Here is a 15,708-nt window from a genome sequence, read left to right on the forward strand (position 1 = left end):
AATATACGCTTTGAAAGATAAGTATTTTGCGAAGTGCGGCGTGGGTGCAAATCTGACAAATGAAATTGCAGATGGCGCCGGATTAAATCCGGAAAAGCAACAACTCCTATGCCAGCTGAAGGCTGGTGAGAGCATGCTGACAAAGGTGAGGCGGGAGAAGAACGATCTCCAAGATGCCAACACCAAGCTGGGCGTTGAACTGAAGGATGTTCGTGCCTAGCTGTTGGACTCCGTTAAGGAGAATCAGCAGCTTCGACGCGGCATATTTAGTAAGTGATTAAACGAACTTTGAAAAAAGAGTTCGGCGAGGAAGTCGACTAACAGAGTAATGTCTGTAGGTATGCTAACAGGTCGTCCTGCAGAGGAAATGCCCGGTTCTACGGGTGACCTTCTTCCTGAGCTCTCACAATTGCACGAGCGAGTTCGGCAGGTGATGCAAGGCGTCGCCCAGGCCTTGTGGCCATCCGTCTCCATGCCCAAAGGCCTTGGAGAGCTTGTAGAGAAGCTGAAGGGAGCGCGGCGGCGCTTCCGATTGTGGAAGATGTCGGCCTGCCGTCAAGGCACCGGGGAGGCCTGGGCCATGGTGAAGACGTGGTAGACGAAGGCTGACCCAAACCACATGGCCGAGATCGGACCCGTGGGGCCCGATGGGAAGGAGATCCCTGTGAGCTTAGTATACGGCCAAGTAGAATTGGCCGGAAAGTATTCCCAGTAGGACTGTAAACTAGACAGCCTGTTAGATGGTATTGAAGAGGAATACAATCAGTCAGATTGACTATGTAGTTTTAAATGACATGTGTAATGCCTTCTAGCCGGATTGTAGATCGTTTGTCATGGCCGACATTTTTGCTTCAACCTCAGGACCTGACGGTCCGGAGTGTGTTCGAATACCCTCGCGGTTATATAAGAACCGGGGTATGCATGGAGACCAGGCGTAGGGGTCATTAGTGCTTGAACAGACAAGTGCCCAACTAGTTATGTTATATTACATGGTTAGTAAGAAACATCTTCTAGGGAGAATAGTTCCGTTAGGGGTTCCTTTCCCTGGGAGGCATGCCCTAAAGTGCATGTCCATTCTGCGAAAAGAGACGCAGGAAAAACATCTGGGGGCGTATAGATAAATAAGTGAAAAAATATCATCTTTAGTTCACCGACCAAATATTCCCTTAAGAACGCTAGCTTTCGGCTTCACCCAGTCTGAGGTACACATCCGGCTGACCCGGCAGTAACAATCGCAGAGGTGCTCCCTTTACCACCTAGCCGAACAATCGGGAACGTAGGGGTAAGCATAGGAGCCAGGCAACCTAGCTTGGCCAAAATTTAAGTCATATCGATGCATATAATGCTGAATAAAAGGTACATGCAGAAGTTTGACACATGTGTTGGGCATGAAGCCCGTATAAATAAGCTTCTGTTTAAAGAAGCCCCCAGGTTTAATGAGCGCGGATAGCGCGTCACTTTATGAGCCTTTAAAGGCTATAAGAGAGAGGGAGGGGAGAAGGAGAGAAATGTAAGACAGAAAGTATATAAAAAATGGAGAGAGGAAGGAGACGAACACAGAGTCCGGCGCTAGGCATAGAATCTTCGGAGACGGGCTGCGTTCCATGGGTTCGGCTCGAGTCGGTTATCCGATGCATCTCGCAGGCAGTACGCTCCACCAGTCAGGACTTGGTCAATTATGAAGGGACCTTCCCACTTGGTCTTGAGTTTGTCCTTTTTCTTGTCCGGCAGGCGTAGAACTAATTAGCCAACATTGTAATTTTTGGCCCGTACTTCTCTGCTTTGGTATCTTTGAGCCTGCGGTTGATAGAATGCGGAATGGGCTTTTGCCACATCACGCTCTTCCTCCAAGGCGTCCAAACTGTCCTGCCGATCGAGCTTGGCTTCTCTTTCTTCATACATGCGCACTCAAGGTGAGTCATGAATTATGTCGGAGGGCAAAACTGCCTCTGCGCCGTACACCATGAAGAATGGCGTGTATCCGGTGGTGCGATTCGGCGTGGTCCGCAGCCCCCAGAGTACAGAGTCGAGCTCCTCTACCCAGTGCATATTAGATTCCCTAAGGGACCGCATTAATCTGGGTTTGATGCCGCTCATGATAAGACCATTTGCACGTTCGACCTGGCCGTTAGTTTGTGGGTGATAGACGGAAGCATAATCGAGCTCGATGCCCATGTTTTTGCACCAGAGTTTTACCTCGTCGGCCGTAAAGTTCGTGTCGTTATCAGTGATGATGCTGTGGGGGATGCCGTAACGGTGTACAACCCAGGATATAAAGTCTATCACCGGTCCGGATTCGGCCGTCTTAACAGGCTTGGCTTCTATCCATTTGGTTGTAACACCCCGGATATGATTTACCCAATATGTAATCCAACTCTTGCCGTTTCCGGCCTTAAGTTATTTTATTTTCTCGGGTTCGGGTCTTTGTCTCCTTGTGTTGTTATCGTTTTCATGCATCTCATATCATGTCATCTTGTGCATTGCATTTGCATACGTGTTCATCTCATGCATCCGAGCATTTTCCCCGTTGTCTGTTTTGCATTCCGGCGCTTCGTTCTCCTCCGGTGGTCATTTCTACCTTTCTTTCATGTGTGGGGATTAAACATTTCCGGATTGGATCGAGACTTGCCAAGCGGCCTTGGTTTACTACCGGTAGACCGCCTGTCAAGTTTCGTACCATTTGGACTTCGTTTGATGCTCCAACGGTTAACCGAGGGACCGAAAAGGTCTCGTGTGTGTTGCAGCCCAACACCCCTCCATGTTGGCCCAAAACCCACCAAAACACTCTCCATCATCTAGAGCGTTCGATCACGATCGCGTGGCCAAAAACCGCACCTCATTTGGACTCTCCTAGCTCCCTCTACCTCTATATAAAGACCCCCTCCTCCAAATTCGTGGATCCCCTCTCCCAAACCCTAAAAATCGGATCTCCGCCGCCGCCGGACATGTTCGGATGAGTCGGATGCGTCCGGATTCGTCACCGCCGCCACGTGGCACCTCCCCACTCGCCCGCGAGCGCCCCACATCGCCGGCCCGTGAAGCCCGCCACGGGCCCTCTCCGGCCCGCGCTCGGCCGCCGCCGCCCCGCGGGAGACCGCGACTCCCCGCGCCCATCTTCCCTGACGCCGACGAGCCGCCGCCTCCGCCGCCCAGCTCGCCGGCCGCCGCGCCCGTCATTGCCGCCCACCATACCGCACCTCGCCGTCCCTGCCGCGGGAGCCCGCCGCCGAGGAGCGCCGCGCCCGCGCCGCCCGAAGCCCGCCGGCGCCGCCCCCGTTCTTCTCCGGCACGGGTCCGCCGCCGCCTGCCTCCTCGATTCCTGCCGACGATCCTCGGGAGTCGCACCACTGCTACAGTACACGCGGGCTAGATCTGGATCCGGTTTCGTCTCGGTTGACTTTCTTTGCCCGAAACCCTAATAATTTGCAATGTTCATCATGTCGTATCTCCTCATCCGTAGCTCCATTTTGGGCATATAGCATATCAAAATGTTCGCCTCAGAGAGTACATCATTTCATCTCATTGCATCATTTTCATTTGAGTTCATATTGATGCCCGAAATGCTGTTAGAAGAGTGCTATTTGAGATATTTGTCAGATCTGCTGCTCCAATTAGATTTTTGTCATTTTTTGCCATGATTAATGTATGCATGATATGCCCATGAGCTCTACATATGTTTTGTTAAGGGTTTTTCCATCTTTCCAGAGGTGCAACCCATGTATTTTTGTGATGTGTGTGGTGACTAGCACAAGCTTGCAAAGTGAGGCATTTGTTAATGCTGATTTCGGGGACTTAGCATTTCCACTAAGTCCTTGAGCTGGTTATCTCATATGGCCATATGTTCTTGTTGTTTCCTAGTGATCCGTGCCTCTTTTGAGGATGATCAGTAAGGACGTTTTGTTAATCTTGTAGTGCTCTATCCATCCATGTCTTTGTTTGCAATTATGGAGCACCCTAGCTTGAGTCAATCGAGCTCTACTTTTGCTATTTCGTGAATCTGGGCAGATTGTCTACTTGTTAGCGATTTTGCCGAGGATGTTGTAGTTGATCCGTGCATGCTATGTTATTGTTCTTGCCATGTCTAGCTGGTATTTTGTGTATTCTTTATGGGTGTATGCTTAGATTATCATGACTTGCTCTGTAGTGAGTGCATCGACCTCGTAAACATGCCTACTTGATATCTGTTTTCAGCATGCTCCAGTTTTCACTAAGTCTGAGAACTGATTATGTTTTTGCCATGTTCACATGCTTGCAAATGTATTTTCTGATCCCTTTTGGCTCAAGGTCACCAAGGGACTTTTGTTAAGATCTTTGAGTAGCTCATGTAAATGTATTCCAGACAAGTGTTAATTTCACTAAGTCTGAGATCTGTTTTCCAAATGCATTTTTGCCATGCTTGTTTGAACCTCTTAATATATGAATTGGCCGTAGCTCAGTGCTAGACTTTTGTTAAGAATCTTTAATGGATCCCTGCCATGTATTTTGATGCCATGTTTGAGTGCTGTAGCATGTTCATCTTGTTGCATTTAGATGGCTACTTGTTGTAAATCGTAGAACGTGGTCATATTTGAATTGCTTGCCATTTCCAAACCGTAACTCCGATTCCGGTGATCTTTATATCGTTTTCAAGCGATTTCATATCATCTTTCCAGTGGCACACTTGGTTTCCCAAGTTGAGGCCAGGTTCATGCAATTCTTGTCAATTCTTGCATATGCATCACATATTGCATCCCGCATAGCATACCATGTTTGCATCATATTGTTTGAGTTGGCACGTGGTTGGTTGTGTCCTTGTTGCTTGTTAGTCTTGTTTGGGTAGAGCCGGGAGACGAATTCGCTAACGAGGAGCCCGTTGAGTTTGCTTTCGAGGATCCAGTCAACTCTGACAACTTTGCAGGCAAGATGATCATACCCTCGAAATCACTACTATCTTTGATTTGCTAGATGCTCGCTCTTTTGCTATGCCAATGCTACGATGCCTACCACTTGATTTCAAGCCTCCCAAATTGCCATGTCAAATCTCTAACCCACCATGTCCTAGCAAACCGTTGTTTGGCTATGTTACCGCTTTGCTCAGCCCCTCTTATAGCGTTGCTAGTTGCAGGTGAAGATTGGAGACCGTTCCTTGTTGGAACATTATTTACTTGTTGGGATATCATTATATTGCCATGTTATCTTAATGCATCTATATACTTGGTAAAGGGTGGAAGGCTCGGCCTCTCGCCTAGTGTTTCGTTCCACTCTTGCCGCCCTACTTTCCGTCATATCGGTGTTATGTTCCCGGATTTTGCGTTCCTTACGCGGTTGGGTTATAATGGGAACCCCTTGATAGTTCGCCTTGATTAAAGCTTTTCCAGCAATGCCCAACCTTGGTTTTACCATTTTCCACCTAGCCCTTTTCCCCTTGGGTTTCCGGAGCCCGAGGGTCATCTTATTTAACCCCCCTGGGCCAGTGCTCTATTGAGTGTTGGTCCGACTGAGCTGCCTGCGGGGCCACCTCGGGGCAACTTGAGGGTTGGTTTTACTCGTAGCTAGTCTCATCTGAGTGTGCCCTGAGAACGAGATATGTGCAGCTCCTATCGGGATTTGTCGGCACATTCGGGCGGTGTTGCTGGATTTGTTTTAACCTGACGAAGTGTCTTGAAGAACCGAGATACCGAGTCTGATCGGAACGTCTCGGGAGGAGGTCTATTCCTTCGTTGACCGTGAGAGCTTGTCATGGGCTAAGTTGGGACTCCCCTATAGGGATTTGAACTTTCGAAAGCCGTGCCCATGGTTATGGGTAGATGGGAATTTGTTAATGTCCGGTTGTAGATAACTTGAACCTTAACTTAATTAAAATGAATCAACAGTGTGAGTTACCGTGATGGCCTCTTCTCGGCGGAGTCCGGGAAGTGGACACGGTGTTGGAGTAATGTTTGCACAGGTTGCTCTCTAGTTTCTCACTCACGCTTTGTCTCCTCTTCTCGCTCTGTTTTGCAAACAGGATAGCCACCACATATGCTAGTCGCTTGCTGCAGCTCCACATATATTAATCTTGCCTTACCTATTAAGCTTAAATAGTCTTGATCGCGAGGGTGCGAGATTGCTGAGTCCCTGTGCCTCACAAATTACTATTACACTAGATGCAGGGCCTGATGATTCCGCTCCAGGTGACGCGCTTGAGCTCAAGTGGGAGTTCGACGAGGACTCTCAACGATACTATGGTTCTTTTCCTGATGATCAGTAGTGGTGCCCAGTTGGGGTGATCGGGACCGTGTCGCATGTTGGGTTGTATTTTATTTTGGCGCCGTAGTTGGGCCATGAGTGTTTGATTGATGTAGTGCTATTTATGTACTTGATTGACGTGGCGAGTGTAAGCCAACTATGTTATCTCCCCTTTTATTATCTATATTACATGGGATGTTGTGAAGATTGCCTAACTTGCGACATATGCCTTCAATGCGATTATGTCTCTAAGTCGTGCCTCGACACGTGGAGCTATAGTCACATCGAGGGTGTTACAAGTTGGTAATCAGAGCCTTCCCCGACCTTAGGAGCCCCACTGATTGATCGCCTTTAGCAGCCGTTGTTGAGTCTAGAAAAATGTTTTGAGTCATTTAGGAATTATATATCGGAGAGTTTAGGAATTCTTTTTACTCCCCAGTCTCCTCATCGCTCTGGTAAGGCATCCTGACGTAGAGTTTTGACTCTTCTCTTCTCAAATTTCACTAAATTTTTTTAGGATCATGCAGGTATCTTGGAATCGTTCCGATGGTTTTATGACGAGAACATTGTCTTGGTGCCTCCTGTCAGGGGTTTTTTGGAAGTGTCCCGGGGAGTTGAGCTTTGAGGTGTTGTCATCATAATTTTATCGTTGCAGTTCTAAAATACCTGAGTTTAGTACGCCGACATCGAAAATCTCTTTTATGCAGTTCGTTGGTGAGATAACCTCGACGCCACCCAGTACTGGGGCGGGAGTTCGGGAGTATCGCCATAACTTGTATAACGGATGCTTTTCGAAGGTTGAGGTAGATGGTTTCCGAAGTTTTTTCTCGGTTATGTGTTGAAGGATGGATACAGCTGGATGTAGGATTTGCTAGAATTAGGTGGGATATTATGCTTCCCCTATATCCCCAACACCTAATTGCATAACCGGAAAGGTTCGGGAGTTTCATAGGTGGGAATTCTTGTAGCTCTAGTTTCTTCTTCCATGGATATTGGTTTGAGATTGGGATTTCTTACCGATTATTCGTTCTTGATCCGTACCTTGTTGATTTATTTCTCTACCTAAATTCTACGTGGCTTCTCAATTTATGGGTATGTGACCATTTCAAGAGGAATGCATTCGTTCATTTTGTTCGGATGGGAAGACTATATGTTGCAATTTTCATTCCGTTGGATTCAGCCTCAATATTTGTCTATCAATGTGCTAATGGATGTCAACCTCTTCAGGATGGCTCCCGCTCAGAGCACCAATCAGAATCAGAATCAAGATCCGCCACCACCTTCACCTCCTCCGGAGGCATGGCAAGCTGTGATGGCCGCAACCAATGCAAACACACAGTTGATCATGCAAATTCTTCAAGAGCGCAATCAAGGCAACCAAGGGAACCAAGGCAACAATCAGAATCACTTTGATACACTCAACCAGTTCCTTGCTAACGGGCCAAAAACTTTCAGCAATTGTGTTGAGGCAACTGATGCTGACGATTGGCTCGTGGATCTGTGCAAGCATTTCGAGTGCAGTAACGTCAGGCCTGAGGACTTCGTCAAGTTCGCTTCTTTCCAACTCAAAGATCAAGCTGCAGAATGGTTCCAGCAGTACAAGGATTCCGGAGGTGGACGTGTTATTACCTGGGATGAATTCCGTCAAGATTTCAGAGCTCATCATATCCCTCAGAGCGTGGTTGAAAGCAAGCGTGAGGAATTCCGCAACCTGAAGCAAGGCTCTTTGTTTGTCTATGACTACAACAAGTTGTTTCAGAAGCTCGCCCACTTTGCTAAGTAGGACGTTCCTGATGAGAAGAGCATGATATACCAGTTCAGGGGTGGTCTCAGAGAAGAAATTCAGCTAGCTCTTGTTCTCTTTGAACCCTTGAGCTACAATGAGTTCTACAACATGGCACTGAAGCAAGAGGCCGCTCAACTGAGGTGTGATGCTTCCAAGAAGCGAGTCAAAGATGCTACTCCTTCTTCCTCTACTAAAGTGGCCAAGCAGCAGAAGTATTGGCTTCCCCCTCCTCCGTTCCATCAGCCGTATTAGAAGAGCAAAGGTGGCAGTGGATCTTCCCACCCACCCAACCCTAGCTTTCAGAACAAGACTTCGTCTCAAGCTCCAAGATTGAGTGCTCTGTACCACCGTCCGCTTTCAGAGGTCACGTGCAACAAGTGCCAACAGAAGGGTCACTATGCCAACAAGTGTTTCAACCAGAGGCATCTTCCTCCTCCTCCTGTCAGATCGGCAAGTACAGCTGTGGTTAAGCATAACCCCAAGCACGCCAAGGTCAACTTGATGAACGCAGCTCAGGCAGAGGACTCGTCAGATGTCATCATGGGTAACCTTCCTGTTAATGATATTCCAGCTAAAGTTCTTTTTGACACGGGTGCATCGCATTGTTTCATCTCGAGACCGTTTACATCTAGGCAGGAATTGGTTTCGCAAGTTTTGCCTAGTCCGTTAGCAGTTGTCTCTCCCGGTAAGCGCATGCATGCTAACTCCATCGTTCCAGATGTTACTATCACCTTGGGTGACTACAAGTTTATGGCTTCTCCAACGGTTCTTGGTGACTCGGATATTGATCTTATTCTCGGAATGGATTGGCTTTCTAAGCACAAGGCTCAGCTTGATTGTGCAGCCAGGCAGATTCAATTGACTCATTCGTCTGAGGATGTAATTGTCTTTGCCGCTCGTGATGATACCATCCGTCTGTTTTCTCTCAATGAGAAGGGTGAACTGGATGCTATCTCGCAGATTCCAGTCGTTTGCGAATATCAAGACTTCTTTCCAGAAGAGCTTCCAGGAATGCCTCCACACCGGCCAGTTGAATTCGTCATTGATCTTGAGCCTGGCACGGAACCAGTGTGCAAGCGTCCTTACAAGCTTGGACCTGAAGAGTTGAAGGAGCTGAACAAGCAACACGATATTCAAGAAAGAATGGGTCTCATACGTCCTAGTTCTTCTCCGTGGGGTTGTGGTGTTCTTTTTGTGAAGAAGAAGGATGGAACGGACCGACTTTGTGTCGATTACCGTCCATTGAACAAGAAGACCATCAAGAACAAATACCCACTTCCCAACATCAACGAGCTGTTCGAACAACTCAAAGGTGCCCAAGTATTCTCCAAGCTTGAAATCCGTATGGGTTATCATCAGATTCGAATCCGTGAGCAAGATATTCCCAAGACGGCTTTCAGGACAAGCTATGGTTCATATGAATACACTGTCATGTCTTTTGGCCTCGTCAACGCTCCTCCGACTTTCTCTCGCATGATGAACTTCATCTTCAACGCCAACACCAATGACTTCGTTTTGGTCTATCTCGACGACATCCTAGTTTTCTCGAAGAACAAGGAAGATCATGCCAAGCACTTGCGTTTGGTACTCGATAAGCTCAGAGAACACCAGTTCTACGCCAAGTTCTCCAAGTGCGAATTTTGGCTCGATGAGGTTCTTTATTTTGGTCATATCATCTCTGCCAAGGGCATTGCGGTGAATCCCGAGAAGGTGTCTGCAATTGTGAATTGGGAACCTCCTCAGAACGTGAAGCAACTCCGTAGCTTCCTCGGTCTCGCAAGCTACTGCCGAAGATTCATTGAAAACTTTTCTAAGATCACGAAGCCTCTCTCAAATCTTCTCCAGAAGCACGTCAAGTACGTTTGGTCTCCAGAGTGTGACATTGCTTTCAACACTTTGAAAGAGAAATTGGTCACTGCTCCAGTTCTGACTCCTCCTGATGAATCCAAGCCGTACGAGGTCTTTTGCGATGCCTCTCTCCAAGGTCTCGGCGCAGTGTTGATGCAAGAGAAGAAAGTTGTGGCTTATACCTCTCGCCAGTTGAAGCCCAATGAGAAGAAGTACCCCACTCATGACCTCGAGTTGGCGGCAGTTGTGCATGCTCTTTTGACTTGGAGACATCTCTTATTGGGAAGAAAAGTGGACATTTTCACTGATCACAAGAGTCTCAAGTACATCTTCACTCAGCCTAATCTCAACCTCAGGAAGACTCGATGGGTCGAAATAATTCAAGAGTATAATCCGAGTATCGAGTATACTCCAGGCAAGGCCAATGTGATTGCTGACGCATTGAGCAGGAATGCTTATTGCAACAGTCTGATTCTCAAGCCTTATCAACCCGAGCTTTGTGAAGCTTTCCGCAAACTTAATCTGCAAGTGGTTCCTCAAGGTTTCCTCTCCAACCTTCAAGTCTCTCCTACCTTGGAAGACCAGATTCGCCAAGCTCAGCTTCTTGATGCTATGGTGAAAAAGGTGAAGATTGGGATTGCCAAGAGTCAACCCAAGTACAAGTGCTACCGCCTTGATGACAAGGATACTCTCTTCTTCGAGGATCATATTGTTGCGCCCAAAGGTGACCTCCGTAAAGTGATCATGAACGAAGCTCACAATTGGGGCCACCTCGGGGCAACTTGAGGGTTGGTTTTACTCGTAGCTAGTCTCATCTGAGTGTGCCCTGAGAACGAGATATGTGCAGCTCCTATCGGGATTTGTCGGCACATTCGGGCGGTGTTGCTGGATTTGTTTTAACCTGACAAAGTGTCTTGAAGAACCGAGATACCGAGTCTGATCGGAACGTCTCGGGAGGAGGTCTATTCCTTCGTTGACCGTGAGAGCTTGTCATGGGCTAAGTTGGGACTCCCCTATAGGGATTTGAACTTTCGAAAGCCGTGCCCATGGTTATGGGTAGATGGGAATTTGTTAATGTCCGGTTGTAGATAACTTGAACCTTAACTTAATTAAAATGAATCAACAGTGTGAGTTACCGTGATGGCCTCTTCTCGGCGGAGTCCGGGAAGTGGACACGGTGTTGGAGTAATGTTTGCGCAGGTTGCTCTCTAGTTTCTCACTCGCGCTTTGTCTCCTCTTCTCGCTCTCTTTTGCAAATAGGATAGCCACCACATATGCTAGTCGCTTGCTGCAACTCCACATATATTACTCTTGCCTTACCTATTAAGCTTAAATAGTCTTGATCGCGAGGGTGCGAGATTGCTGAGTCCCTGTGGCTCACAGATTACTATTACACTAGATGCAGGGCCTGATGATTCCGCTCCAGGTGACGCGCTTGAGCTCAAGTGGGAGTTCGACGAGGACTCTCAACGATACTATGGTTCTTTTCCTAATGATCAGTAGTGGTGCCCAGTTGGGGTGATCGGGACCGTGTCGCATGTTGGGTTGTCTTTTATTTTGGCACCGTAGTCGGGCCATGAGTGTTTGATTGATGTAATGCTATTTATGTACTTGATTGACATGGTGAGTGTAAGCCAACTATGTTATCTCCCATTTTATTATCTATATTACATGAGATGTTGTGAAGATTGCCTAACTTGCGACATATGCCTTCAATGCGATTATGTCTCTAAGTCGTGCCTCGACACGTGGGAGCTATAGTCGCATCGAGGGTGTTACATTGGTGAACTTATCCACCATGACCAGTAAGTATTTTTTCTTGTGGGTTCCGCCTTTAAGGGGTCCAACCATGTCAAGCCCCCAGACCGCGAAGGGCCATGTGACGGGGATAGTTTGGAGGGCGGTGGGTGGCATATGGCTTTGGTTTGCAAAAAGCTAGCAACCGACGCATCGTGGGACTAAGTCCTGGGCGTCTGCTCGGGCCGTCGGCCAATAAAAGCCTGTAGAGAAGGCCTTGCTTACAAGGGACCGAACTGCAGCGTGATGACCACCGAGTCCAGCATGAATTTCAACCAGGAGGTTCCGCCCTTCCTCTTCGGAGATGCACCTTTGAAGGACTCCGGTAGTGCTTTTCTTATAAAGCTCTCCCTCATGGACTTTATAGGCTTTAGATCGCCGAGCTATGCAGCGTGCCTCATTTTGGTCCTCGGGGAGTTCCTACCTAGTAAGGTAGGCGAGGAATGGTTCTATCCACAGGGCGATGATGGCCGTTATTACGTGGGCTGAAGGTGTTATTTCATTGGCAGAGCCTCCAATTATGTCAGAGTGTTCGGTGTCGGGCAGTGCGGTTGGGTCCGTGCTGTTATTGCCGGGTTCCCCTTCCCATACTACGGATGGCTTGAACAACCTTTCCAAGAAGATGTTGGGGGGGACTACATCATGTTTTGCACCGATGCGTGCCAGGACATCTGCCGCCTGATTATTTTCCTGGGCTATATGGTGAAATTCGAGTCCTTCATACCAAGCTGACATTTTTAGGACGGTGTTGCGATAAGCTGCCTTTTTTGGATCCTTGGCATCAAAGTCTCCATTTATTTGGGCTATTGCGAGGTTCGAGTCCCCGCGCACCTCTAGGCGTTTAATGCCCGTGGATACTGCCATCCGGAGACCATGTAAAAGGGCCTCATATTCGGCTGCATTGTTGGAGTCTGTGTACATTATCTGGAGTACGTATTGAACTATGTCTCCTGTGGGGGACGTCAAAACGATGCCAGCCCCTAGACCGGCCAACATTTTGGAGCCGTCGAAGTGCATGACCCAGTTTGAATATGTGCCGTACTCTTTAGGGAGTTTGGCCTCCGTCCATTCTGCGACGAAGTCGGCCAAAACTTGCGACTTGATAGCTCGCCGTGGCTTGTAAGTTATGTCGAATGGGAGGAGCTCAATGGCCCATTTTGCAATCCGGCCTGTCGTGTCGCGGTTGTTTATAATATCGTTAAGTGGCACTTCCGAGGCTACTGTTATTGAACACTCTTCAAAGTAGTGTCGCAGCTTCCGGGAAGCCATAAAAACCGCGTACGCAATCTTTTGATAATGCGGGTACCGTGACTTGCATGGAGTAAGGACAGTGGACACATAGTAGACCGGCTTTTGAAGGGGGAATTTGTGTCCGTCCGTTTCTCGTTCGACGATGAGCACTGTGCTTACGACCTGATGGGTTGCTGCAATGTATAATAGCATTGGTTCGCCAATGTTTGGCGCAGCCAGGACTGGGTTTGTTGCCAAGATGGCTTTTACGTCGTCGAGTCCGGCCGTGGCTGCGCCGAAGGAGGCGGTAAAGGGGTAGGGCCTTTTCTCCCAAGCGGGAGATAAAGCGGCTTAGAGCCGCCACGCATCCGGTTAATTTTTGTATTTGTTTGAGGTCCTTCGGGATATCCAATTGTGACAGAGCTCGGATCTTGGCTGGATTTGCTTCAATTCCTCTACCGGATACAATGAAGCCCAAGAGCTTTCCGGCTGGAACGCCGAAAATGCATTTTTCTGGGTTGAGCTTGATGTCGTATGTTCGGAGGTTATCGAATGTTAGCCTCAAGCCGTCTACTAGAGATTCGACATGTATTGTTTTAACGACCGCATCATCTACGTATGCCTCCACTGTTTTGCCGATCTGGTTTGCTAGACATGTCTGAATCATGCGCTGATATGTTGCGCCGGCGTTTTTGAGCCCGAAGGGCATTGTGTTGAAGCAGAATGGGCCGTATGGTGTGATGAATGCCGTTGCGGCTTGGTCTGACTCTGCCATCTTTATTTGATGGTAGCCGGAGTATGCGTCGAGGAAACACAACGAATCGTGTCCTGCGGTAGCGTCGATAATTTGATCGATGCGGGGGAGGGGGAAGGGATCCTTTGGGCAAGCCTTGTTAAGGTCTTTAAAATCAACGCACATGCGCCAGTATTTGTCCTTCTTTGGTACCATCACCAGGTTTGCTAGCCAGTCCGGGTGTTTTATATCTTTGATGAATCCGGCCTCCAATAGCTTGGCTAGTTCCTCTCCCATTACCTGTGTCTTAGGTTCGGAAAAACACCGAAGAGTCTGTTTGACTGGCTTGAATCCTTTTAGGATATTTAAGCTGTGTTCGGCCAGCCTGCGTGGGATTCCTGGCATGTCTGAAGGGTTCCAGGCGAAAATGTCCCAGTTCTCTCGTAGGAACTCTCGCAGTGCGGCGTCTACATCAGGGTTTAACTATGCCCCGATGGGAGCTGTTTTATTGGGGTCCGTTGGATGGACCTGGAATTTGACTATTTCGTCCGCCGGTTTAAAGGAGGTGGACTTGGATCTTTTGTCGAGTATCACATCGTCCCTATTCACCATGGAGCGCAGGGCAGTCAGTTCCTCAGCCGCTAGGGCTTCGGATAGCGCCTTGAGGGCCAGTGCGGCTGTCTTGTTTTCGGTGCGGAGTGCTATGTCCGGATCACTAGCGAGAGTGATGATTCCGTTAGGCCCGGGCATCTTGAGCTTCATGTGCTCGTAATGGGGTATTGCTTGGAAGATTGTAAACGCTTCCCGCCCTAGCAGAGCGTGATATCCGCTACTGAACGGGGCCACTTGGAACGTGACCTCTTCGGACCTGTAATTATCTGGCGTGCCCAACACCACATCTAGTGTGATTTGTCCTGTACAGCGCGCTTCCCGACTGGGGATTATTCCTCTAAAGGTTGTGCTGCTTCGCTCAATGCGGTTCCAGTCTATTTCCATTTTTGAAGGGTTTCCTCATAAATGAGGTTCAATCCGCTGTGGCCATCCATGAGTACCTTGGTAAGACAAAAGCCATCCACTATTGGACTGAGGACCAATGCGGCTGGTGCTCGGGCTGTTCGGAATTTAGGTTCATCACTGGCGTTAAAAGTAATAGCCATGTCACTCCATGGGTTTATTGTTGCTACTTGGTAGACTTCGGCAAGGCTGCGGAGTGTTCTTTTTCACATATTATTTGATGCGAAAGTCTCGAAGACTGTTAATACCGTACTGGTGTCTCTGGGGTGGCTTTCTGTGGCTTCTGGAATTAGAAGATCTTCGCCAATTTTTGCCACCTGCCGGAGTATCCAACATGCTCTAAGGCTGTGAGTTGGTGTGGCGCCCTCTGCACTGTGAATTTTACAGGGTCCATTAAGCCATCCTTCCAGTACGGTTCCGTGCCCTGTAGAGGGATTTTGCTTTTAGGTATTGAACCCGGGTGTCTGGCAATGATGCACCCTTTTATTTCGGACTGGGTTTGTATTCAGGGCCGGATTGTCCCAAAATTTTCTTTCGGTTTTCCAGGCGCTTTCCATCGCACAGTACTTCCGTACTATGGACGCCAAGTCAGCGAAGCGTGTAATATCACGACGACTTATGGCGTTGAGGATTCCCTTGTCCGTGCAATTATTGTAGAAGAATGAAATTACGTCTTCCTCGCGGTAGTCCTTTATCCTGTTCATAACCAGGAGGAATCTGGCCCAGTAATGATGTACTGTTTCTTCGGGCTCTTGCCTAATTTGGGATAGATCGCTTATGTACGGGTGGGTGGGTAGAATCAAATCCGAAACCTCACCCAATCTGAGACCCAGAGGCCAAGGAGTTTCCGAACTCAGAAGTTTGGGTTCTTGGATGCTGTCCAATGAATCTAGCCCGTCGCCTGACTTTAAGTTCAGGTCTTGAGTGATGTCCTCCCCTCCGCGGGTATCCGGCTTGGAGGGATCGGGAATCCGGACATAGCTAGTTCTTAAGATAGATGAAGGGTCGCCGCACTGTCCCTCTACCACGGCAACATGATGGGTGACCTGGGGAGAGTCAATCTCTCTCATATCGGGTTTAGGCCCAATCTAGT

Source organism: Triticum urartu, chromosome 2, assembly GCF_003073215.2.
Source record: "Triticum urartu cultivar G1812 chromosome 2, Tu2.1, whole genome shotgun sequence".
Lineage (NCBI taxonomy): Eukaryota > Viridiplantae > Streptophyta > Magnoliopsida > Poales > Poaceae > Triticum > Triticum urartu.